We start from the raw sequence: 26,137 nt of genomic DNA, 5'->3' as shown, positions 1-26,137 counted from the left end.
GAGGGAGATCCAAATGATCGCAACCACCAGGGATGGGCCAGGCTGGAGCCAGGAGCTTCCTTCAGGGCTTCCCACATTGGTACAAGGGCCCAAGCACTTGGGCCATCTTCTGCTGCTTTCCCAAGTGCACTAGAAGGGAGTTTGACTGGAAGTGAAGCAGCCAGGACTCAAACCAGTGCCCATATGGGATGCTGACAATCGCTGGTGACAGCTTTACTAACTACACCACAACACCAGGCCCCTGTCTTCGATTTATTTTGTACTATAGCCAGAGTAATTCTTATGAAGTGCAAAGCTAGTTAAATGGTCCTCTTAAAAATTGTTACGACACCGCAATGCCTTTAGACTTTGATGATCTTGCCTCAACTTACTTACATGGAATCCTTCCTTATTACACATCCTTAGTGATGACTTCACCTTGTTCACGTACTCTGAAAAATAAAAGCCAAACACAAGGAGCCACATCTTTTGAGACTTTTTATTCACAAGGAGCAAAGTAAGGAGATCAGGAAGAAAAACCCAAATCAATCTCCTCATATAAAGTGGCTGGAGGATTTATGGAGTTAGGGAGAATAGGGCATAACTGGATGAAACTTGGATAAGATATGATAGATGAAAAAAAGTACATCTCTGTGCATGTCTTTAGCACAACATGCATCTACATGTGTGGTGTGTTCAAAGATAAGTACCAAAACACCATCAGGGCTGTGTCATTTAGCATTATAATGGTCAACGTGAACAAGTCTGCAGACTCTAGTCCCTATCTTGGCCAGAACTGATTCTGTCCCATTTTATCAATGACTCTCCTATAAAACATCTTCACAAAAGGTTAGAAAAGACAACTATTATGAAATACCCCATTACTATGCCACAGGCTGATGAGTTACAGGCTCATGGGGTATTAGTATGTGAGGTGGCTAAGACAAGTTTTCTATTTTTGTTCATGGGATAAAGCAGTCCCTTCCCTTTGCTCATGAGGGTAAGAAGTGATGATGCCTGTTCTTAGGGGCAATGATTTCCCTTTGATGAGGTTCATAATTTGGTTAGGATGTAAGTAGTGAATTGTTTGGAATTCAGCTGTATATATTTCTCAATAACATAGGTGGGATTTATGGAGAGATGGATATCCTCCAAATTTGGAGTTGAGAAGGCACACCGTGTCCTACAGTCTTTGAGTAACAAGTCTGGCAAAGATTTTGAAAATCATGGGACCAAGCAGTAGGGGTAATAAGATCATGACAAAAAAGTCATTAGTGAATATAGCCAATTTAGCCAGGATTTGTCATAAGAAATACTTACTGGAATTCCAAAGTGCCTGGACAGAAGGCTTACTGATATCATGTAATCCTCTAGTCTGTCTATGTATTTTCCTTATATTCCATTGTATTTGTCTAGTCGTGTTTATCCATGTGTAGCAGGAAGTGTTAGCAACTGTACAAGTACCTCCTGCAAGGAAATGGGAATTTATTGAGTTTTATTGCATCTAGACTAAAAGCTGTAATTTTACCCAAATCCTCCATTGCAGTGGTTATATTTCAAAGAGTAGCCTCTGGATTAAGAAAATCCTCCTCTGTGATGATACCATTCCTACTCCCAGACCTATACCAGTAGTGATCAATCCTTAGGTTTTCTTCCTCTTTATTTGCTTTCTTTGGTGAAAATACTTATCTTAGGATGAAAATACCAGAGTGCACATTGGCCATGTATCCAGACATTATTGACACATTGGAACACTGACTTGATTAAAACACATGAGTCCCTTGTTTTCCTTGGGCAGTTTAGTGGGCCCTTACAGAAACATGAATTCTCTCACTACACAAATTATCATCCACATGGTAGCCTGGAGAGAGACAAAAGGGTTGAGTTTAAAGATGAGTTAGTGATACATAAGTGAAATAGGGAGAGTAATGGGCCTGATTTGTAAGGTGTGGTAACCCTACAATCCTTTGGGGAGGAGATTTAACATCATCTTTTATCTTGGCATTTATATGCCTACTGTGTCATTGGCTTGGCTCTCAGTAGTCAGCATGAGTTAAGACTTTCAAGGAGAGATAAGAATATCCTGGGGGAGAATAACCATTTTTTATTAGTGTCAGGTCTTTTCTCAAATAAGAGAAGAATGAATCATAAAGCTGACTCATTTTTTATATAAGGACAAAGGTTATAATTTATAAGATTATAGTTGCCAGCTAACACCTATTTTTTAGGATATTCCCAATTGCAGATGTGTGTTGAGTCTGAGCTCTGTAGGAAAACATTGAAGTGTATAATATTTTGAGGGCTGATTATCATATAAGTGGAAGTCAAATTAAGACATAGAAATATTATCTCATAGCATAGCTATTAGGGTAGCCTCTATGAGTAATTCAAAGTTTACGTTATTTAGTATCCCCTCAATTAGTGAGAAAACCTGAGAGAAGTTTGGGGCAGATGGGGCTGAGCATATTTATCCTGCCTATGGGGATTAGGATGACAGACCCAACATTCTTTTTACCTCCTGCTGTGACAGCATTGAAAGTTGATACAGAATATTTATAAATGAAAAACACATTGCAGGACAATCATTGGCAGGCAAAGGCTAGGGGGGGCGGTGGGAAGAAAAGACTCCACCCTGATTTTCCTAGGACCTTGACATAGTTAAGAATCAAGTGTTAGATTCTTTAATTTATAGCTTTATGCAAATTTATGTCTGAAAGCAAAGACTATCAATTTACCTCTAGCTTAATATCAGAGAATAGAAGAAATTACATACAAAAGGACTAAGACCAATAATTTATAACTTTCTATAGTTATATAGAAATATATAGAATATCACAAGACAGTATAAGCAATAAAGTATCAAAATTATGCAAGCAAGTGGGTAAATCATTATAGCAATATGGTAGTTCCACTCACGATCAAGGAACATTAGAATTATACTGCGAGTAATTCTGGCCTTTTGGCAGCAACCAATGAGCACCCAGCATACAGCAGTGTGAGCTTTATTCAAGAATGATGGATCCAAGCCTTGATGGATTCTTTTACCAAAGAATGAGTCATGAGTAGGGCAGAGTAGGACCCATCTCAATGAGGTTGGAGTTGATCTTTTGGGTGCTTACTGATCCAGGATTTCAATTACACAAGGATTTCTGGGGATATACAGCAAAGAGGCACAGTAGAGGGTTAGGTCAAGCTGTCAGAGGCAAACTTGTGAATAACAAGTAGTCACACTCAAAGGTTGTACTTACTTAATGCCATCTAGTCTTACTTGATCACTATTAAGTAAGCTAAAGTTATATGCTCATATAACATTTCATAAGGGCCCTATTGGAGCCTACATCTAGAGACTACTTGAATTCTGAGCAATTCAACTGGAAGTTACCCCAAGTTAGATTAATCTCTTGGAAGCTTTTGGTCAAAGTGTTTTTCAAGACCTGGGTCATTTCCTTCATTTTTCCAATTGATTGACATCTTCAGGAGGCATGAGGTTTCCATCAAATTCCTTAAGTTCCTAATATTTCCCAGATTGTCACAGTAGATTGAATAGAAGAGTACAGAACTGGGGATGATTTCTTTGAATGCCTTTTTCACTTCAGAGGCATTTTTATGCTGCATGGAAAAGCTCCCACTCATCCTGTAAAGGAGTCTACCAAAACCCACAACTTCTTGGTCTTTCCAGTTGCCTTTGGCCTCATGGTAAATACTATTTCCAATCTTCTGGTCTAGTTTCCCTGGTCTGAACTGCCTTAATGACTGGGGGAGGCCCAGTCTTAGGGTTACTTTTTAAACCAGTTACACATTTTTGGATCACATTTCGAATAGTCTTTCTTATATTTCACCCAGTTATATACTTCTGTATCCATTACAGTGTGACATCCCAGCCATAATGGATAGTCTGATTGATATGATTAATCATCTCTTCCATAAGATGCGCTGGTATTAACATTAATTTCTGCTTATTATAGTTTCACTCTTCCTTTGTATACTTATAACTTGATTCACATGAGAATAGAGAACCCCAGTCAAAACCCCATTCACCAGCATTTCCATGTCCCCATCAGAATATCTATGATGGATGCTGGCTAAGTCAACATCAGGCCATTATTTCTCTTCTTGGGCCCCTGGTAGCTTAATCTGAGCTGCCTGTTTAGCTGTGTTGTTTGCTTTATTATATTTTCTGTAGCTATTATGGTCTCAGCTATCTAATACTCTGGGAAATATACAAAAACCACTTCTTTGGCAGCACATTGGCCTCTAGTAGGTCAAGAATTTCTTTAGCATGTTTAATTTTCTGATCATCTGCAATTCAGAGTCCTCCTCCTATCATGAGCATGTAGCACTGGAAAGGCATACTTAGAATTAGTGTAAATTGCTATCTTTTTATTAGTTCCCAGGGACAGGGAACAAGAAATGTAATTAATTCAGTCTTCTGGGCTGAAGTACAGTGGGGTGAGTTGGGGAGGTCTGGCTTCTAGAAACTCTCAGTGAGTCACCACCACATACCCAATCTCATGTACCCCTTGATCCATGAAACTACTCCTATTAGTGAACACTTCCAGGTCTGGATCTTCAAAAGGGAAGTTGGGCAAATTGGCTGCTGGTGTATACCTGCTTGATTATTTGAATACGGTCATGTTCAACACTGAAAAATACTTGGTAATAAAGTAGCAAGATTAAGATCAATACCATTTTAAATTTTACATTTGAATTGTCTCACAAAATGGTCTGGTATTTTCTCAGTCCTGCACATGTCAGATAATATCCCTTCTTTTCTTTTCTTTTCTTTTCTTTTCTTTTCTTTTCTTTTCTTTTCTTTTCTTTTCTTTTCTTTTCTTTTCTTTTCTACAGGCAGAGTGGACAGTGAGAGAGAGAGAGACAGAGAGAAAGGTCTTCCTTTTTGCCGTTGGTTCACCCTCCAATGGCCACCACAGCCAGCACATCGCGCTGATCCGAAGCCAGGAGCCACGTGCTTCTCCTGGTCTCCCATGGGGTGCAGGGCCCAAGCACTTGGGCCATCCTCCACTGCACACCCGGGCCACAGCAGAGAGCTGGCCTGGAAGAGGGGCAACCGGGACAGAATCCGGCACCCTGACTGGGACGAGAACCCGGTGTGCAGGCGCCGCTAGGCGGAGGATTAGCCTATTGAGCCACAGTGCCAGCCAATATCCATCTTTTCTAGCAATGACAATAACCAATGTGTGTTATGCATGGTGATTGGCTAGTCTAGAGTGAACTCTGCTGTCTGCAGTGATTCACAAGTGGCTGCTATGCATGGAAACAGGATGGCCTTCCCAGGGTAACGGAGTCCACCTCTTTAGGCAAATAAGCTACTGATCTTCTGGTTGATCCCAGGTTTTGGGATGAGACTCCTAAACAGGTTCCTTGCTTCTCATCGAAAAACAAGTAGCAAGGCTTCCTCATACTTGACAGCCCCAAGGCTGATACAGTTAACAGCTTATGTTTCATATGAGGAAGCACCAATGTCATTCCCCATTCTATTTCATGAATCATCTGATATTTGTGGGCTTTGTCTTCTGCTATGAGGCCACCCTTTGGGATACAGATGTGACAGAAGCCTGCCATTCCTACAAACTCTCTCAAGTGTCAGCGGGTGGCAGGGAGAGCCATCCTGGCAAGGGCCTCCCTCCCATCAGGAAGTAGATTTCTCTGCCCTTGTGAAAGTTCAAATACCAGACATTTTACAGTCTATTGTGAAATTTGGGCTTTTTTTTTTTCAGACGTTATAGTACTATTTAGCCATAAAATATGAAGTCAACATGGTATTTTTGTCTAAGGTCTGTTGGGTTTCACTGGCCATCAAAATGTCATCTACATATTGAGGGGGTTATCTTCTGTGAGTTATAAGTCTCTCAGATCTCTTGCTAAGGTTTCTCCAAATGTGGTTAGGAAATTGTTGAATCCCTAGAGAAGAACAGTCTAACACGACTGTTGTTTCATTTTGGACTCAGGGTCCTCCCATTCAAGGACAAATCACTCTTGGGACCTAGAATCTAGTAGATGCAATAGAAAGCATCCTTTAAATCTAGGACTGTAAAGCAGCAATAATCTCCTGCTAGAATTGTGATCAAAGTATGTAGATTCCAGTACAATTATCCCAAGATGTCTTTCAAGATGTCTTTCCCAAAAACTAAAGCTCCTATGTCTCAAGTTGAAGATGCCTGCCCAAGAATCACTTAGTACTGGATCACTAAATAAAAAGTTTGGGCTGCTACTCAGATTTGTATCTCAAGGTACTACCTGACAAGGTGCCAAAAAATTATAGATAGGGAATTCTGAAATAATTTTGAAGCTCCCTGCTGCTCCCTTTTAAGTGCCATATTGTTGCAAAACAGTGGTTTCACCCCAACCACATGCTCCCCTCCCCAAAATCTCAAATACCAAAATCCATGTCTTTTAAGAAAGAGACTCTTTATTTACAGGTGCCAAGTAAGGTGATGGGGAAAACATGCAAATTGATCTCCCCATTCACAAAGGGCTTGGGGGTTGGTAGAGTTAGAGCAAATGGGACATAACTGTGAAACTGGGTGATGAGACATGATAGGAGAAAATACAGAGTACAAGAAGTCCCTTGAGTGTGAATATTAGCAGACCTTCTATATGCTTCACATATTCAAATGTGACCAACAAAACATCATCTGGCATGAGTCATTTAGCATTGAAAGAATCATAAGATAATTTTCTGGCTTCACAGACTCTAGAGTCTATCTAGGCTAGAGCTGGGTCTTTCTGGTTTTACCAGGAAGCTTCCTTAAAGATGGCTCAGCAGAAGTTTAGCAAAGATTACTATTATACAATGGTAGGTTACTGTGCAACAGGCTGGTGAATGACTTCTATGGGATGTTAGTGTGTTAGGTGGCTAAGGGAAGTTTGCTGTTAAGCAGGGTTGAGGATGAGGAAGTCCTTTATTTTCCATGGTTTCAATTCACTATACCTCTCTCCCACCATGTTTTTTGCACTAAATTTATTATGATTCCCTTAAATGGGTAGAGTAAACTGAAAATATAATTCAACCAATTTGACATTTTGGTAACAAATCCTATCAGGAAGTTGGTTTATGTCAACCATCTGCACTCAGCCTTTGGTAAAAGCAGTGAATAATCAGTGCACAAAAATTTGATAATTATTTAAATCATGTGAGAAAAATTCCAGAGTTAAATATTGATAGAGTTTCTCCTTCTATGAACTGTAAGCAACCCTTGAGTATGGATTTTGCTATTATCAATGGATCTGTACCACCTAGCATAGTCCTTGGCATGTTGTAAGTGCCCAATAAGTAGGTACTACACTTCAAATAAAGTGCAATGTGTGTGTACATTTCTGGATGTATTGCTTAGTTCATAGGGCAAGTTTTCTTTAAAGATTCATTTTAGTTATTTGAAATACAGAGTTACAGAGAGGTCGAGCCCAAGAGAGAGAGGTCTTCCATCCACTGATTCACTCCCCAAATGACCATAATGGCTGGAGCTGAGCTGATTCGAAGCCAGGAGCCAGGAGCTTCTTCCGAGTCTCCCATTTGGGTGCAGGGACCCAAGGACTTGGGCCATCTTCTACTGCTTTCCCAGGCCACAGCAGAGAGCAGGATTGGAAGTGGAGCAGCTGAAACTTAAACCAGCACCCATATGGGATGCCAGCACTGCAGGCTGGGGCTTTAACCTGCTGCACCACAGTGCAGGCCCCAGTGGGTAAGATTTCAGATAGAGAATTTACTAGAACCCATTGGTATATGTTCTCTACTTTTTTCATATTGTTGAAATGAGGAAACTGAAACTTAAAATGGAGCCCTCAAAGTAGTCTTCTAAACCCAGAATATTAACAATGGCCTTTGTTTTCATCCCATAACACCAATAAGGAGTTGGTTTTTTAGCAATAAAAATGCAATTCTGGACTCAATTAGCATTAAAATTATTTGTTAATTTGAACTAACACATAAGCCTGAAGTATTTTAGCTTCATGATAGTGTTTCATTTCATTGTTTTCCACTTTTCAACTGTCTGTTTAAAAACTATAGCATCAGTCTTTCACCTAATGCTTCCTGGAGAATTTTATAATTTATTAGAGGTATATTCCATTTTAAGTCAAATCAAATTTCACATAAGCTCAGCATTTCTAGAGATTATCTGTTTGCTTTCAAAAGGATGGATCAGCATATATAATTGAAGAGTATTTTCTCTTATTTGTTCCAAATATTACTTGGCTAATGTTAAGTTTGATTTATATGCAGCTTTTCAGGTATGTCTATTACATAAAATAAGACTATTATCAAGGTGCTTTCAAAAATTTTTCTTGCCTTCATCCATCAGCCTTTGTATTTCCAAATTTATATGGACTCAGACTTCTAAGTTAATTAGCAGCAAATCAACTGATAAAACTGGTGATGTGACTTCTCTTAGATGCTATTTGCTAAACAAGATCTGATTCCAATTGCTTGTAATTCTTTCAACCTCTGAAGTAAGGAACTTTGGTGACTAACTTGAGGTGAAATTACTGATCATGGATTGGTACCTTGCTCTTGTGATCTAATACTGGCCAAGGAAATCAATGAATAAATTGTTAAAATTAAAATGGAAAAAAATGTTTAAAGGAACAGAGTTTATTTTGAAAGTGCTTTCAAAATCTTAGACCAGTTTGGAAAATAGCCTTTTATGAAGCTGTGAAGCAGTTCAGTTATACTTACTGATTGATTTATACACTCTAATTTCATTGCCAAGATCTGGTATTCACTTCAGAGCTATGTGGTTTGCCATGTGAAAAATACACATTAAATCAAAAAGGAGAAGAAAAGGTGACTGAAAGTTATAAAACATAGGAAGACTAGCAATATAATTTTTACATTTAGAGTTCATAGTCTATCTTTTAAACAAGAAAAATCAATAAACAAAATTTTTTCTTGTATTTAACTTAAGAAATTAACCATGACAATTGAATTCAATAACCAAAGACTTAGTTAAAATAATGCTCTAATTTTTGTCATGAAGTCAATTACTATTTATCCTAGGCTATCATATCTTTGTCCATGATGATTATCCAGTGAGAATTATTGTTCAGAAGGCTGAAACCCTGTAGGACATTCAAACAAGCAAATACAAAACAATTTTAAAATGTTAATTTCTTTACTGACACTGTGAATATTAAGCACCAAGTCTTATCAAACTTAGCCCAGTCAGGTTCATCTTATTTATATCATTCACAAGCAAGCCTACTTGTAATTTCTGTCTCTGAAATCAGTCCTACTTCTGGTCACGTCTTGCCCCTTCTGTAACCTCCATTAAGAACCAGGGCTGAGCCAGCCAAGACACACATGTACAGCTGTACTGGTTGTTAAATATTGAAATCCTTCCAGCCAGATGGTATATAGCTTCTTGTCACTACCTGAACCTGCAAACCATTTGAACCCTTTCCCCTCATCCATGAGTCTCCACATGCCTTCCCTTGAAGTAAAGACTAAACGGTTAACCCCTGCCACCTCATGCAGCCTACACAGTCTTGGTCCTTGTGACTGCTCAATACCTGTCACTATGGACCCTAGATCTGCCCTGTACCAGTGCAGTGGCTTTATTGCAACAATTCTTGCCCTTGCTGTCTATTCTACAGAGGAAAAAGTGATTTTTACTATTATTTACATGAATCAGGTCATATTGCTTTCCTCTTTATATTCTTCAGTGGTTTCCCATTATACTTAGAATAAAACCCAAACTCCTGCCTGGTTTTTCTTGGCCCTTGAAAATCTGGATCCTGCCTCTTCCTCTCACCGTATCTTCCACAATACTTTCCAGTCACTATGTTCCAGCACCACATGTATTCCTGCTTTTACACAGTTCCCAAGCAGATGTCTCATCAGCAATTACTTTAAAAAAATTATCTATTTTCATGTTATCAGAAAGGCAGAGAGAGGGAGAGGGAGGAAGGGAGGGAGGGAGATAGAGAGAGAGAGGAGAAAGAGAAGGAAGAGGGGAAGGGAAAGAAAGAGGGGAGAGAAGAGGGAAGGGAGAACAGAATGGGGCAAGCGGAAAGGAAAGGAAGAAATTTTCCATCCACTGGTTCACTCTTCAAATGCCTGTAATAGCCAGGCTAGGCCAGATTAAAGCCAAGAACCTCAAACTCTATGCAGATATCCCACAACTTGAGCCATCATCTGCTCCTAGGATATGCATTAGTGGAAACCTGTTTTAGAGTCACAGTAGCCAAGACTTGAACTAAGCACCCCAATATACAATACAAGAATCCCAAGTGGCAACTTAAGCTGTTTTCCAGACGTCTGCCCAACCTCTATCCACTGCAAAAGTGTAGCCTTCATACCTAAAGTCGTATTTCAATATGAGTACAAGGTCAGATACAGTGGGTTAATTGTCATCTGCACATGAAACAATGGCTTCTACTGAAAGATATGTTTGGGCTAAAATTCCAATCGCATAAGTTAGGTATTTAGTTTTGTCTCTTTGTCCTTCATTGCTAAGCAACCAAAGAAATTGGTAAGGTAAACTGAAGAATAGGGTACACACCTATTTGGCTTTGCTTATCCTACCTGGGAAATTGTATACATGAACAAAATGATTACAGTTCCAACTTAATTAACACTTGTCTGACATGTCCACCTTTACTTGTAAGGAATGCTGAGGAGCCAAATATTTTACTTCAACCTCTATGCTAATGGGAAGCAAGGGAGAAAGTTTTAGAACAAGTGTATATCTGCCACTGGAATCCAAACAAGACTTGCTGCAGACAAATCCAGCTCTGCCCTTTACTGGCTTGTGATGGTAGGAACATTACTTAACCTCCAGTTTTTCCATCTTTAAAATAAAGGTGATGATACTAATAGTAACTACTTTAGAGGATTGTCAGGATAAGTGAACTATTATCTAGAAAGCACTTAAAACCTGGAACTTATTGTTTGTATTTTAAGAAACATTTTAAATAATTATATAAAATATAAATATATTAGATATTTTAAAAATAATTACAATATTATAACTCCATACATAATTGCTTGGTGATAAAATATAGGATTCATAAAATTTACAAAACAATTTAGGCTTGCATTAGATCATCTTCTACTTTAAAAATATTAGAATATTCACTTCTCATCAAGGCCAGCCAATACCAGTAAATGCTTTCATTGGCTCAAACATGTTTTTATTAGAAAAGAAATATGACTTGCATAGTTGGATGAACTCTTGAGCAGCAACACTAGTGAACATTGGGTGATTATTAGGATTTAACTTTACTTTAAAAACATCTGGAAAGAATCTCTTAAGGGAGTTGTTCTACCTTCTTTTTCTTCAAATTTATAAACTATATTTAAGTTTTCCCAAGCAAGCAGCAATGTATCCTGAAGGGAATTATCACAGCTCTCCTCTCCATCGGCCAAAGCTAACTTACCATGAACTGCAAATTTATGAAGACTCCCTTTGTTTCATGACCTTAAACTAAGGTTTATCCTAAAGAAAGAAGTCAGTTAATAAATGGAAAGGCAAAGACATTCTGGATGAGAATTTACTGATGATTGAAATTAAGGCTCTTATCTGGGTTAAAAATTCATCTCTCTAAATGCATACAGTTCCCAGAGAGGAAGGTACTTCACAGATAAGCAAAAAATATAGTAGTTAAGTCTTACATGTGTTCATCTTACTCTGAGATGAAGAGGTTACAAGCTTGGGATGATGGGAAAGGTATGAGGGAGATGATCTTTAAGCTAGTCATTAATGGATAAGCTGGATTTGAACAGGTAGTGTTGGGAAGAAGGGCATTTAGGTCAGATGGAAAGAAAGGTAAGGCATAAGGAAAGGAAATTATAAGACTGATATTGCAGTAGTCTATGGGAGAAAATGTGTCATGAGCAAATCACCAACTCTTCTCCCATAGGAGTTGCATTTTATGACAAAAGTGCAAAACATAAGTAATTGCCACCTACCTAAAGAAAATAAACTAACCTGACCAAATCAGAGTTGAGAATAACCAAGTGCTCTTGCAGATAGACTGAGGTGGCTGCTTGGACAAAAATACAGCTCAGAGGCTAACACTTCTTATCAAAAATTGCTAAGTCCCCATCCAACTGTGCCTGGTTAGAGAAGCTGCCACTTAGAAGTAAATGTACTCACACTTCAAATTTCTGATATATAAAGTCCAAAATCCTTACATAATGTTAAAGCTCCACCCCAACTGAACATGAAATACATGTAACATACATGACAACTTAGTGGGCATGAGCCTCTGTCCATTTTACATATGCATAACTCTTTCCAGAACTTTCCCACAAATTAATGAATATGTATGACTCCCCTTAAAGTGAACTACATAAAACATTAAATTCTTTGTTACTTGGGGAGTAACAAGAAAACCTTGTTCCTGGATGTGCAACTCAGGCAGATTCCTTTCTGCTTACAACTCAAACTATTGTCTCCATATGTACATTGACATATATACTACACAAGAACTCTTGAGAATTCTACTAGATTACAGTAAGAAAACAAGTAAATTTGCAAAAAGAATTGTGCTGCAGCCGGCGCCACGGCTCAATAAGCTAATCTTCCTGCAGCGCCGGCACACTGAGTTCTAGTCCCGGTCGGGGCGCCGGATTCTGTCCCAGTTGCCCCTCTTCCAGGCCAGCTCTCTGCTGTGGCCCGGGAGTGCAGTGGAGGAAGGCCCAAGTGCTTGGGCCCTGCACCTGCATGGGAGACCAGGAGAAGCACCTGGCTACTGGCTTCGGATCAGCGCGGTGTGCCACCCACAGCCCGCTGGTTGCAGCAGCCATTGGAGGGTGAACCAATAGTAAAGGAAGACCTTTCTAAACTCTGTCTGTCTCTCTCTCTCACTGTCCACTCTGCCTGTCAAAAAAATAAAAAATATATAAATAAATAAAAATAATTGTGCTGCAGATCAGTAAGATATAGACAAGATGGTGACTGGGGACAAGTGCATACCAGGTAAGAAAGGTTGTTATCATTGACGTTTCTGAGAAGGTGACAAGAAAAACAGGTATTGAAGAATGTTGGAAACTATCATCAGCTGTGTGCCTGTCCACTTTTGTCTTCATTTTTGGATCCCAGCACAGACTGTTATCACACACACACACACACACACACACAAATCCATACAGCTTAAAACACCAAATGTTTCTCTTTTTTCATGAGAATATCTACTAGTCGGTAGTTTTACTCTGCAAATCCATTCACTCTCAATGCAGCAGCCCATTTCTGGAACATGTTGGTCATCCCAGAAGACAAAGCAAAAGAGATCTGAAAGATGAGCCACCAGCATCTAAAGGCTTCAGCTAAAAACCGATGTGTTATTTCTGTACACAATACGTTTTCCCAAATGAGTGGTCTCACCCCACTATAATATAGCAGACACTGACATCTTACCTTCTGCAAAAAGGTAGAGAGACAGCCCAAACCATTCCCTCAGACAAACTGTCCTGGGATGTAGAACTTATTTTATTGTAGGAAAAACATTTAATGAGATCTATGCTCTTAATAAATCTTTAAGCATACAGTGGAGTAGATTTCTTATGCTTATCTTGTTTAACTATAATTTTGTGCAGATCTTATATTCATTATAGCACTACTTACAATAGCCAAGTTGTAGAGATTACCTAAATGTCTATTGACAGATGAATGAATTAAAAAAAATGTGGTATATGCATATAATGGAATACTATTCCACTTTTTAAAAGAAATAAATTATTTAATATACAACAGCATGGATGAAACTTAGGGATAAGTTAGTCACATGACTAACTTAGGGATAAGATAGTCACATGACAAAAATGACTGCATGATTCTGCTTACATGAGATATCTAAAGTGTTCAAAACCAAAGTAAAGACTAGAATGGTGGTTACCAGAGCATGGGGGGAGAAAAATGGGTATTATCCTGTTTTTTTTTAATAGATTAATTTTGTTTATTTGAAAAGTAAAGTTACAGAAAAAGGGAGGAAGAGAGAGAAATCTTCCATCTGCTGGTTCATTCCCCAAATGTCCACAACAGCCTGGCTGGGCCAGACCAAAGCCAGGAATGGGGAGCTTCATCTGGGTCACCCACATGGATGCCAGGCCCAAGGACTTGGGCTATCCTCCACTACTTTCCCAGGCATATCAGCAGAGAACTGGATTGCAAGTGGAGCACCCAGGGCTCAAATGGATGCTCATATGAAATGCCTGTATTGCAGATGACAGCTTAACCTGTTACACCACAACACTGGCCCCTATCTTGTTTTTTAATTAAGGAGGAAAATTTTAATTTATTACCTGGATGTTTGCCTTTAAAGATATAAAATTGCATGTGTACAATCAAGGTGTGAGGCTGAAGACAAACACAAAAAATGACAAATTGCATGTTACATTTATATAGTTCAACAAAAAATAAATTTAATCAATGTAAATCAATGAGATAGAACACAGAGAGGTGATTACATTGGGTGTAGAGTTGACTTGGAAGAGCGCTTGTTGGGTACTGGAAAATTCTGTCTTTTGACCTCAATAAAAGTTATATATGCATATAAAAAATTGGTCAACATATACCCTTAAGCAAGAGCTTATTCATCTTGCTTAACTAAAATTTTATGAATGTCTTCTGTTCATTGTCACACTATTCATTATCCCCAAGTTGTAGAAATGTCTACTGACAAATGGACCTTGAAATGTGCTATATCTATTAAAAGAGGACTTTAAATATTTCTCAAGTGTAGGACTTGGACATTAAAGAAAACTGAGGAAAACTGATTCATATGAAGTCATCTCTTACCTAACACATTATTAAAGAAAAAAAAATCCACATCAGTAACTCAAATAAGGAAATTATTCACCTGGAATTTATGCAAAAATAAAAACTGGAACACTTGAGAGGATTTCCTAAACTCCACAAGCAAACTTTTTCTTAAGTGATTTCAAGTCATCCTCATCTTCAATATAAAGTAACATGTAGTTGATATATTTAGTCAACTTAAACATTACTCTAATGTGGTAGAAAAGAGGTGTCTCCTGGAACAGACAAATGCAAAACACCAATATCCCTGATGAACATAGATGCAAAAATCCTCAATAAAATTCTCGCCAGTAGAATACAACAACACATCAGAAAAATCATCCACCCAGACCAAGTGGGATTTATCCCTGGAATGCAGGGATGGTTCAATGTTCGCAAATCAATCAATGTGATTCACCACATTAACAAACTGCAGAATAAAAACCATATGATTATCTCAATAGATGCAGAGAAAACATTTGATAAAATACAACACCTTTCATGATGAAAACTCTAAGCAAATTGGGTATAGAAGGAACATTCCTCAATACAATCAAAGCAATTTATGAAAAAACCACGGCCAACATCCTATTGAATGGGGAAAAGTTGGAAGCATTTCCACTGAAATCTGGTACCAGACAGGGATGCCCACTCTCACCACTGCTATTCAACATAGTTCTGGAAGTTTTAGCCAGAGCCATCAGGCAAGAAAAAGAAATTAAAGGGATACGAATTGAGAAGGAAGAAGTCAAACTATCCCTCTTTGCAGATGATATGATTCTTTATTTAGGGGACCCAAAGAACTCTACTAAGAGACTATTGGAACTCATAAGAGAGTTTGACAAAGTAGCAGGATATAAAATCAATGCACAAAAATCAACAGCCTTTGTATACACAGGCAATGCCATGGCTGAGGAAGAACTTCTAAGATCAATCCAATTCACAATAGCCACCAAAACAATCAAATACCTTGGAATCAACTTAACCAAGGACGTTAAAGATCTCTACGATGAGAATTACAAAATCCTAAAGAAAGAAATAGAAGAGGATACCAAGAAATGGAAAAATCTGCCATGCTCATGGATTGGAAGAATCAATATCATCAAAATGTCCATTCTCCCAAAAGCAATTTACAGATTCAATGTGATACCAATCAAGATACCAAAGACATTCTTCTCAGATCTAGAAAAAATGATGCTGAAATTCATATGGAGATGCAGGAGACCTTGAATAGCTAAAGCAATCTTGTACAACAAAAACAAAGCCGGAGGCATCACAATACCAGATTTTAGGACATTCGACAGGGCAGTTGTAACCAAAACAGCATGGTACTGGTACAGAAACAGATGGATAGACCAATGGAACAGAATTGAAACACCAGAAATCAACCCAAACATCTACAGCCAACTTATATTTGATCAAGGATCAAAACCAATTCCTGGAGCAAGGACAGTCTATTCAATAAATGGTGCTGAGAAAACTGGATTTCCACGTGCAGAAGCATGAAGCAAGACCCCTACCTTTCACCTTACACAAAAATCCACTCAACATGGATTAAAGACCTAAATCTATGACCCGACACCATCAAATTATTAGAGAACATTGGAGAAACCCTTCAAGATATTGGCACTGACAAAGACTTCCTGGAAAAGACCCTGGAGGCACAGGCAGTCAAAGCCAAAATTAACTATTGGGATTGCATCAAATTGAGAAGTTTCTGTACTGCAAAAGAAACAGTCAGGAGAGTGAAGAGACAACCGACAGAATGGGAAAAAATATTTACAAACTATGCTACAGATAAAGGATTAATAACCAGAATCTACAAAGAGATCAAGAAACTCCACAACATCAAAACAAACAACCCACTTAAGAGATGGGCCAAGGACCTCAATAGACATTTTTCAAAAGAGGAAATCCAAATGGCCAACAGGCACATGAAAAAATGTTCAAGATCACTAGCAATCAGGGAAATGCAAATCAAAACCACAATGAGGTTCCACCTCACCACGGTGAGAATGGCTTACATTCAGAAATCTACCAACAACAGATGCTGGAGAGGATGTGGGGAAAAAGGGACACTAACCCACTGTTGGTGGGAATGCAAACTGGTCAAGCCACTATGGAAATCAGTCTGGAGATTCCTCAGAAACCTGAATATAACCCTACCATTCGACCCAGCCATCCCACTCCTTGGAATTTACCCAAAGGAGTTTAAATTGATAAACAAAAAAGCGGTCTGCACCCTAATGTTTATTGCAGCACAATTCACAATAGCCAAGACCTGGAACCAACCTAAATGCCCATCAACGGTAGACTGGATAAAGAAATTATGGGATATGTATTCTTTAGAGTACTATACCGCAGTAAGAAACAATGAAATCCAGTCATTTGCAACAAAATGGAGGAATCTGGAACACATCATGCTGAGTGAAGTAAGCCAGTCCCAAAGGGACAAATACCATATGTTCTCCCTGATCGGTGACAACTGACTCAACACCAAAAAGGAAACCTCCTGAAGTGAAATGGACACTATGAGAAATGGTGACTTGATCAGCATAGCTCTGACTGCTAATGGACAACTTAATACATTATCCCTCATAGTATTTTTTTTTGTCTGTTCTACTTAATATGACTGGTTTAATTCTGTAATTATCACACAGTTATTCTTAAGTGTTGAAAATTAACTGAAATGTGATCCCTGTTAAACATAAGAGTGGGAATAAGAGAGGGAAGAGATGTATAATTTGGGACATGCTCGGGCTGACTTGCCCCAATTGGTAGAGTTGGAAACATACCAGGGGATTCCAATTCAATCCCATCAAGGTGGCATGTGCCAATGCCATCTCACTAGTCCAAGTGATCAATTTCAGTTCACAATTGATCATAATGAAAGGACTAAGAGTCAAAGGGAGCACATAAACAAGTCTAGTATCTGCTAACACCAACCGATAGAATAAATAAAGGGGAGAGTGATCCAACATGGGAAGTGAGATACTCAGCAGACTCATAGAATGGCGGATGTCCTAAATAGCACTCTGGCCTCAGAATCAGCCCTAAAGGCACTCGGATCTGGCTGAAAAGCCCATGAGAGTATTTCAGGCATGGAAAGCCAAGACACTCTGGCAAAAAGATCTCTGTGAGTGAGATCCCAGTGGAAAGAACAGGTCTTCAAAGAGGGAGGTGCCTTTCTCTGAAGGGAGGAGAGAACCTCCACTTTGACTATGACCGTGTCTAAACAAGATAAGAGTCGGAGAACTCAAGGGGCTTCCATAGCCTTGGAAACTCATAACTGGTGCATAGGGAGATTACTGATGCCATAAACAGGAGTGTCAATTGGTAAAGTCAACAACAGGAGTCACTGTGCACTTACTCCTCATGTAGGATCTCTGTCCTTAACGTGCTGTACACTGAGGCTTAATGCTATAACGAGTACTCAAACAGTATATTTCACTTTGTGTTTCTATGGGGGTGCAAACGACTGAAATCTTTACTTAATGTACACTAAACTGATCTTCTGTAAAAAAAAAAAAAAGAAAGAAATTTTCAATTCCCAACTTGACTCTCACTGGGATTAAACATGACAATAGGTCTGATCTGATTTCATCATCATTTAAAAAAAATCATCTATTATTTTTCACTTTATGTTTCTGTGTGGGAGCAAACTGTTGAAATACTTACTTAAGGTATACTAAGCTGATCTTCTGTATATTAAGATAATCGAAAATGAATCTTGATGTGAATGGAAGGGGAGAGGGAGTGGGAAAGGGGAGGGTTGTTGGTGGGAGGGACGGTATGGGGGGGGAAGCCATTGTAACCCATGAGTCATACTTTGGAAATTTATATTCATTAAATAAAAGATAAAAAAAAAAGAAGTTATGGGATATGTACTCTATAGAATACTATATAGCAGTAAAAAAAAATGAAATCTGGTCATTTGCAACAAAATGGAGGACTCTGGAAAACATTATGCTGAGTGAAATAAGCCAGTCCCAAAAGGACAAATATCATATGTTCTCCCTGATTGGTGACAACTAACCGAGCACCAAAAAGGAAACCTTTTAAAGTGAAATGAACAATATGAGAAACGGTGACTTCATCAGCCTTTGCCCTGACTGTTGATGAACAACTTAATACATTATCCCTCTTAGTATTTTTTTTGTTTGTTCTATTTAGTACTATTGGTTGAATTTCTGTAATTAATACACAGTTATTCTTAAGTGTTGAAACTTAACTGAAAAGTGATCCCTGTTAAATGTAAGATTGGGAATAAGAGAGGGAAGAGATGTACAATTTGGGACATGCTCAAGCTGACTTACCTCAAACGGTAGAGTTAGAAACATACCGGGGGATTCCAATTCAATCCCATCAAGGTGGCATGTACCAATGCCATCTCACTAGTCCAAGTGATCAATTTCTGTTCACAGTTGATCATAATGATGGACTAAGAGTCAAAGTGATCACATAAACAAGAATAGTGTCTGCAAATACTAACCAATAGAATCAAAAAGGGAGAGAACGATCCAACATGGAAAGCGAGATACACAGCAGACTCATAGAATGGCAGATGTCCTAAACAGCACTCTGGCCTCAGAATCAGCCCTTAAGGCATGCGGACAGCTGAAAAGCCCATGAGAGTATTTTAGGCATGGAAAGCCAAGACACTCTGACAAAAAAAATGACCTAAATGAAAGATCTCCGTGAGTGAGAACCCAGTGGAAAGAATGGGTCATCAAAGAAGGAGGTACCTTTCTCTGAAGGGAGGAGAGAACTTCCACTTTGACTATGACCTTGTCTAAATATGATCAGAGTTGGTGAACTCAAAGGCTTCCATAGCCTTGGCAGCTCATGACAAGAGCCTGGGGTTTTAATGATGCCATAAACAAGAGTGTCTATTTGTTAAATCAACAACAGGAGTCACAGTGCACTTACTCCTCATGTAGGACCTTTGTCCTTAGTGTGCTGTACATTGTGATTTAATGCTATAACTAGTACTCAAACAGTATTTTTCACTTTGTGTTTCTATGTGGGTGCAAACTGTTGAAATCTTTACTTAATATATGCTAAACTGATCTTCTGTATATAAAGAGAAACGAAAATGAATCTTGATATGAATGGAACGGGAGAGGGAGCGGTAAAGGGGAGGGTTGCGGGTGGGAAGGAAGTTATGGGGGGGAAAGACATTGTAATCCATAAGCTGTACTTTGGCAGTTTATATTCATTAAATAAAAGTTAAAAAAAATCTATTACCACATTTTTTTCTGAAAATGTGAGAAAATATGGATTATTCAGTTTTAGCTTCAGAACATGTTGTTCCAAGTCACAGAACTCTGGAGTTTTGGGAGTATGTAGCTTGTGTGGTTTTGTGATCAATGATGAGGAGTGCAAAGTCTTTGTAGATTTCTTGTAACCTCTGGAATTTCCTTAAGACTTAGGAAATAAAATATTCAGTCCCTTTACTGCAGTGAAGTTAGGGGGGTATTGTAATGTGTTTATATATAAAGGCTACATATATTAAGAAACATCACGGAACAATGACCTCCAATTTTTTTTAACTCTTTCACTACTGGGAACAATTTTGTACCTCTTTGCACGTTTTTAACTTAAAAATGTTTTATTATAAACTTAAATATATTGCAACAATATAATTTCTGTTATATTTAAGTATTGACTCATAAATAAGCTGCCATATTTTTATATTACTCATGTTCATAAGCATTTTAATTAGCAATTTTAAAAAGTCCAAAATTTTACTAATATATTTTTATTTGAAATACTTATTTTTTATTTAAAAATTGAGAAAGATGGAGACAAAGAGAGATCCACTGGTTAATTCCCGAAAAGCAATAGCTGAGGCTGAAGTCAGACTCATAGAATTCCAACAGAGTCTCACACATATAATAGGGACCCAAATATTTGAGCCATCACCTGTTCCCTGCAGGCTTCATATTAGCAGGAAGCTGAATTGGAAGCAGAGCCAAGATTCAAACCCAGACACTCTGACATGGGATTCAGGTGTCCCAAGTAGTGTCTAAACCACTGTACCAAAGGACTGCCCTGAAATTCTTTTGTTAATCCATCTTCTTTGGTTCAAAAATCTGTATATAAATAAAAATATTCTTTTTTAATAAGGCTTATTAAAATATATTTTTCTAAATTCAATTACCATTTTAATTAGTAAACAATAAATATAACAAAGATAATAAATATTGATAATTTTAAACATAGAAAAATAGAATAAGTTTTCATGGGTATGGCTGTTTTTTGCCTTTACTTCACTGTGGATAAATATTACCTATTTCTGGAATCTGACAGGATTTGGTAGACATTCCATTAAGAATTGTTTATAGGAGCCGGCACTGTAGTGCAGCGGGTAAAGCGTCACATGCAGTGCCAGCATCCCATATGGGTGCCAGTTTGAGTCCTGGCAGCTCCACTTCTGATCCAGCTCTCTGATGTGACCTGGGAAAGCAATAGAAGATGGCCCAAGTCCTTGGGCCCCTGCACCTGCATGGGAGACCCAGAGAAGGCATCTGGCTCCTGGCTTTGGATTGGCACAGCTCCGGTCATTGTGGCCAGTTGGGGAGTGAACCAGTGAATGGACGACCTCTCTCTCTCTCTCTCTCTGCCTCTCCTTCTCTCTGTGTGTAACTCTGACTTTCAAGTAAATAAATAAATCTTTAAAGAAAAGAATTTTTTATAGACTTCAGAACTGAGAAACTATATAGATGTAAATGGAAGTTTTGTGTGTCAATGTCACTCAATTCATTGAGCACCTTAAAAGCTACATGGTAAAAATCACATAGTGATTGTCATTTTAATCCACTTCCAAACATCATTTTCAATGAACTAGCATGTAATAACTCAGTATGTACTCCTCCAGGATCAATAAAAAAAAAGAGTTGGAAATCATCTGACTGGCAAGCAAATTTGTTATATATCACGAAGGCAATGTATGTTTTAAACTTCTTGAAAGTAAGCCCAGATGGACTTATCAAGCTGTAAAATGACTTAATCTCATTTTTGACTGTTTATATTTGGAAGCAAGGTATACTCTCACTCATATGAAAAATGAAAAAAAAAAAAAAGCAGCAAAGTGATTCCCAGAGACTAGGAAGGGAAGGCAGGAAGGCAGATAGAGGGAAGTTGGATAACAGATGCCAAAATACAGTTAGATAGTAAGAATTCTAATGTTTTACAGAGTAGAATGGCTGTGGTTCACATATCTTATCATATATTTCATAAAGAACTAGACAACAGGACTCAGTGGCCTCCAAACACGAGGAAATGATAAATGTTTTAGGGGATGGAAATGCTAATTACCCTCAATTGATCATTATACACTGTATGCATGTATCAAATTTCATACTGTATCCCATAAATATATACAATTGTCATGTATCAATTTAAAATAAAATTTTAAAGACTTCGAAAAATTAAAAATCACCAATTTCAATATTCATCAGTCAATATAATTTTTAGCCATTTATTTTTATTTGATCTTGTGTTTTAAATATATTTTTGTCAAAACATGGCACTTCAGATTTAACTCTTTCAAGTTACGGAAATGTCTGTCATCTGACCTAATTAGTAGTCACCACACTGCCTCTTTCCTTAACAGCTCAAACTTTCTATACTTTGGATTTTCTATCAGCCCATGTCCTCTGTGGTAAACAAATAGATATGTACTATGAGAGGATGATGAAAATTTATGGAACTGTGTTACACACAAGTCATTGTGCTAGGAGCTACAATCTATTCCTTGTATCTCTTCTCACTCACCTCATCCTAACTCGCTCTGTTCTAACTGAATAGGCTTCTTGACTATTCTTTGCCAAGCACCCACCTCCCTCTTTCTGGAATACTCCTTCTCTTCATCAAGATGTCTGCTTAGTTGTCACCTAGTCAAATATGGGTCCCCAAGGCTTGCTGTTTTCTTACTGGGCTTCATTTTTATTTCTTTGCATATATAATCATCTGACACATACTTACATGCTTATAACTTGACACCACTCTCACCAGCATTTAAGATCCTCAAGAGCAAATATACTTGTTGTCCCCTGTTGTATCCCTGGCACCTAAACTAATGCTTGACATGAAGTAGGATCTCAACAAATATTCACTGCATAAGTAAATGAATGAATGACAGTTCCTCTGACTTCAGTTAACAGTATAATAAGGGTAAATGAATATAGGTTTAATAGTTTTGGGACCCAGCCTGTAGCATAGGGGGTAAGGTCACCAGCTGTGACACCAGCATTCCATATGGGCCCTAGTTCAAATCCTGGATGCACCACTTTTTTTTAAAAAGATTATTTATTATTTATTTGAGAGGTAGAGTAACAGAGAGAGGAAGAGACAGAGACAGAGAGGTCTTCCATCCACTGGTTCACTCCTCAAATGGTCAAAATAGCCAGAGCTAAGTGGATCCGAAGCCAGGAGCCAAGAGTTTCTTCCAGGTCTCCCATATGAGTTTAGGGGCCCAAGGACTTGGGCCATCTTCTACTGCTTTTCCCAGGCCATAGCAGAGAGCTGGATGGTAAGAGAAGCAGCTGGGACATGTGGAATGCGGGCACCACAGGCAGAGGCTTAGCCTACTACACCACAGCACTGGCCCCCTGCTCCACTTCTAATCCAGCTCCCTGCTAATGTTCCTGAGAAGGCACCAGAAGTTGGCCCAAATCCTGGGGCTCCTGCACCCACACGGCAGACCCAGATAAAACTCCTGGCCTTTGGACTGCCCCAGGTCTGGCCCTTGTGACCATTTGGGGAATGAGCCAGTGGCTGGAGGATCTCTCTCTCTCTCTCTCTCTCTCTCTCTCTCTCTCCTCTGTCTACAAACTCAGCCACCCAAATAAATAAACATTTAAAAATAAAAAGAATTAATACTTTTCTATATGTCCAAATATACATACATTAAAATTTCCTACCCTAAATGAAGAGGATATTTAACACAAGAAATCATCAAGAATTCATTATGTCAGAAACAAATGAATAAATTTAACTGTTGTAGAAATTCACTGATTTTTTCTTACTTTCTTATTTCACATTAATGAAAACTTCACCACAGAAATCACTGCTCCAAATACATTGGTTGTGCATCCTTATCTGGGACATACTAGATAAGCTGCTATCTTATTCTCGCTTAATCTCGAGAAGAAATCTGACAACCTGCTGCAGCTAAGGCACTGGTGACTATTAACTAGATAGAAATATTAATACACTTTGAGTATGGAAAAAAAGAGATTGCTTAAGTTATGATGAAATTGGATAATATCTTATGACCTTCAAAATATTCTATTGGTGAGAGTTGGGGCTTTAGAAACTGTATGATAAAAAGGAAATTATTTCTCACAGCATCCTTCAAATTATTGCATGCCAGTGTGAATGGCCACAGATGAACTTAAAGGAAGTTGTGACAGTTCATCTGACTCGGCACCTGAGACCTGGGCAAGTCTGAACCAGAGCTTGCTGACCACCGCCTCTTCCCTTCCTGGTGAGTCCCATGCACACATCACGAGAGGTATCATTTCATGCTTTGCCTCTTTTCCATCTCTGCTGTTCTCATTCCTTTGCTGTATGAGGCATCTTTGAGAAGTTCATGGAAAATACTTACACACAGAACTATGCATGCTTTTCTTTTTTTATTTTATTTATTTTTTTAAACTTTTATTTAATGAATATAAATTTCTAAAGTACAGCTAATGGATTACAATGGCTTCCCCCCCATAACATCCCTCCCACCCGCAACCCTCCCCTTTCCCACTCCTTCTCCCCTTCCATTCACATCAAGATTCATTTTCGATTCTCTTTATATACAGAAGATCAGTTTAGCATACATTAAGTAAAGATTTCAACAGTTTGCTCCCACACAGAAACATAAAGTGAAAAATACTGTTTGAGTACTAGTTATAGCATTAAATCTCAATGTACAGCACACTAAGGACAGAGATCCTACATGAGGAGTAAGTGCACAGTGACTCCTGTTGTTGACTTAACAAATTGACACACTTGTTTATGGCATCAGTAATCACCCTAGGCTCTTGTCATGAGCTGCCAAGGCTATGGAAGTCCCCTGAGTTCACTGACTCTGATAATTTTTAGACAAGGCCATGGTCAAAGTGGAAGTTCTCTCTCCTCCCTTCAGAGAAAGGTACCTCCTTCTTTGATGACTCATTCTTTCCACTGGGATCTCACTCACAGAGATCTTTCATTTAGGTCATTTTTTTTGTCAGAGTGTCTTGGCTTTCCATGCCTGAAATACTCTCATGGGCTTTTCAGCCGGATCCGCATGCCTTAAGGGCTGATTCTGAGGCCAGAGTGCTGTTTAGGACATCTGCCATTCTATGAGTCTGCTGTGTATCTCACTTCCCATGTTGGATCATTCTCTCCCTTTTTTATTCTATCAGCTAGTATTTGCAGACACTATTCTTGTTTATGTGATCCCTTTGGTTCTTAGTCCTATCATTACGATCAATTGTGAACAGAAATTGATCACTGGGACTAGTCAAGATCAAGTGCCCTGAAGGACACGGTCTCAGTTTGCAGAGGCAGGGATTTCTCTTTCTGGAGCTCCCACGCCTCTGCCTTTCTAGCAGATAAGGAAAGTCCTAAGCCCCTGAGCCATCATTAAAAAAAAGAAAAAACGAGTTATTTATTTTATCTGAAAGTCAGTGATGCAGAGAGAAAAGGGGAGAGATCTTCCATCCGCTGGTTCTCTCCCCTCGTGGTCACCACGGCCTGGGCTGGGCATGGGGCTTCCCCCAGGTCTCCCATGTGCATGGCAGGGGCCCAAAATAATTTATACCATAACATGTTTAAATTCCATTTTCCACGAACTTTTTGAACTACCATCATATGGTCCACATATTTCATTTCTACATTTAAATCTTGTAGATTAGAAGCTTTATTTACTGTTTTATATTTGTGTCTTAAAATCAAGCCATTAGTCTCTTAACTATAGATGTGAAGAATGCAACAGCCAGTATTTGCTCTGTCAATGATGACATATTTCATACTGTACCTTCCTTAACACCTGTATCCTCTTTGGCATAGTTTTACCTTTTGGTTATCATCTGGAATATTTTTAGTATAATCTTGGATTCTTTCTCAATGTAAAATCTCCAAATATGTTTTGCTTTATTATGTGAACACACAATACTTGTCTATACTTTAAATGCCTCCAATGCTCAATATTAGTACTTTCCTTATCATAACATAGATTATGAGTTTCTGTTTTGGTTTGTCTCTTGTTTCACTGAATATGCTTTTTTTTTTATAGAGCTTGTATTTTTTTTTATCTTTTATTTAATGAATATAAATTTCCAAAGTATGACTCATGGATTACAATGGCTCCCCCCCCATACCGTCCCTCCCACCCACAACCCTCCCCTTTCCCACTC

At 38.5% G+C, this 26,137-nt stretch overlaps 1 protein-coding gene across 2 annotated transcripts in view; it reads left to right on the top strand.

The window, feature by feature from the left end:
* The window catches only part of LOC100339238 (uncharacterized), a 212,952-nt gene that overhangs the window by 150,657 nt on the left and 36,158 nt on the right, over positions 1 to 26,137 (top strand). For both annotated transcript variants that reach the window (XR_016220165.1, XR_016220164.1), the window contains exon 3: positions 24,093 to 24,231. The gene's annotated coding sequence lies outside the window, so the exon portion shown is untranslated. The remainder of the gene's footprint in view (positions 1 to 24,092; positions 24,232 to 26,137) is intronic.

The sequence above is a fragment of the Oryctolagus cuniculus genome, chromosome 14 (assembly GCF_051225735.1).
Source record: "Oryctolagus cuniculus isolate XC-2025 breed Fujian yellow rabbit chromosome 14, ASM5122573v1, whole genome shotgun sequence".
Taxonomy (NCBI): domain Eukaryota; kingdom Metazoa; phylum Chordata; class Mammalia; order Lagomorpha; family Leporidae; genus Oryctolagus; species Oryctolagus cuniculus.
Note: the sequence above shows the minus strand (reverse complement) of the source record. Positions and strands in the feature narration are given on the sequence as shown.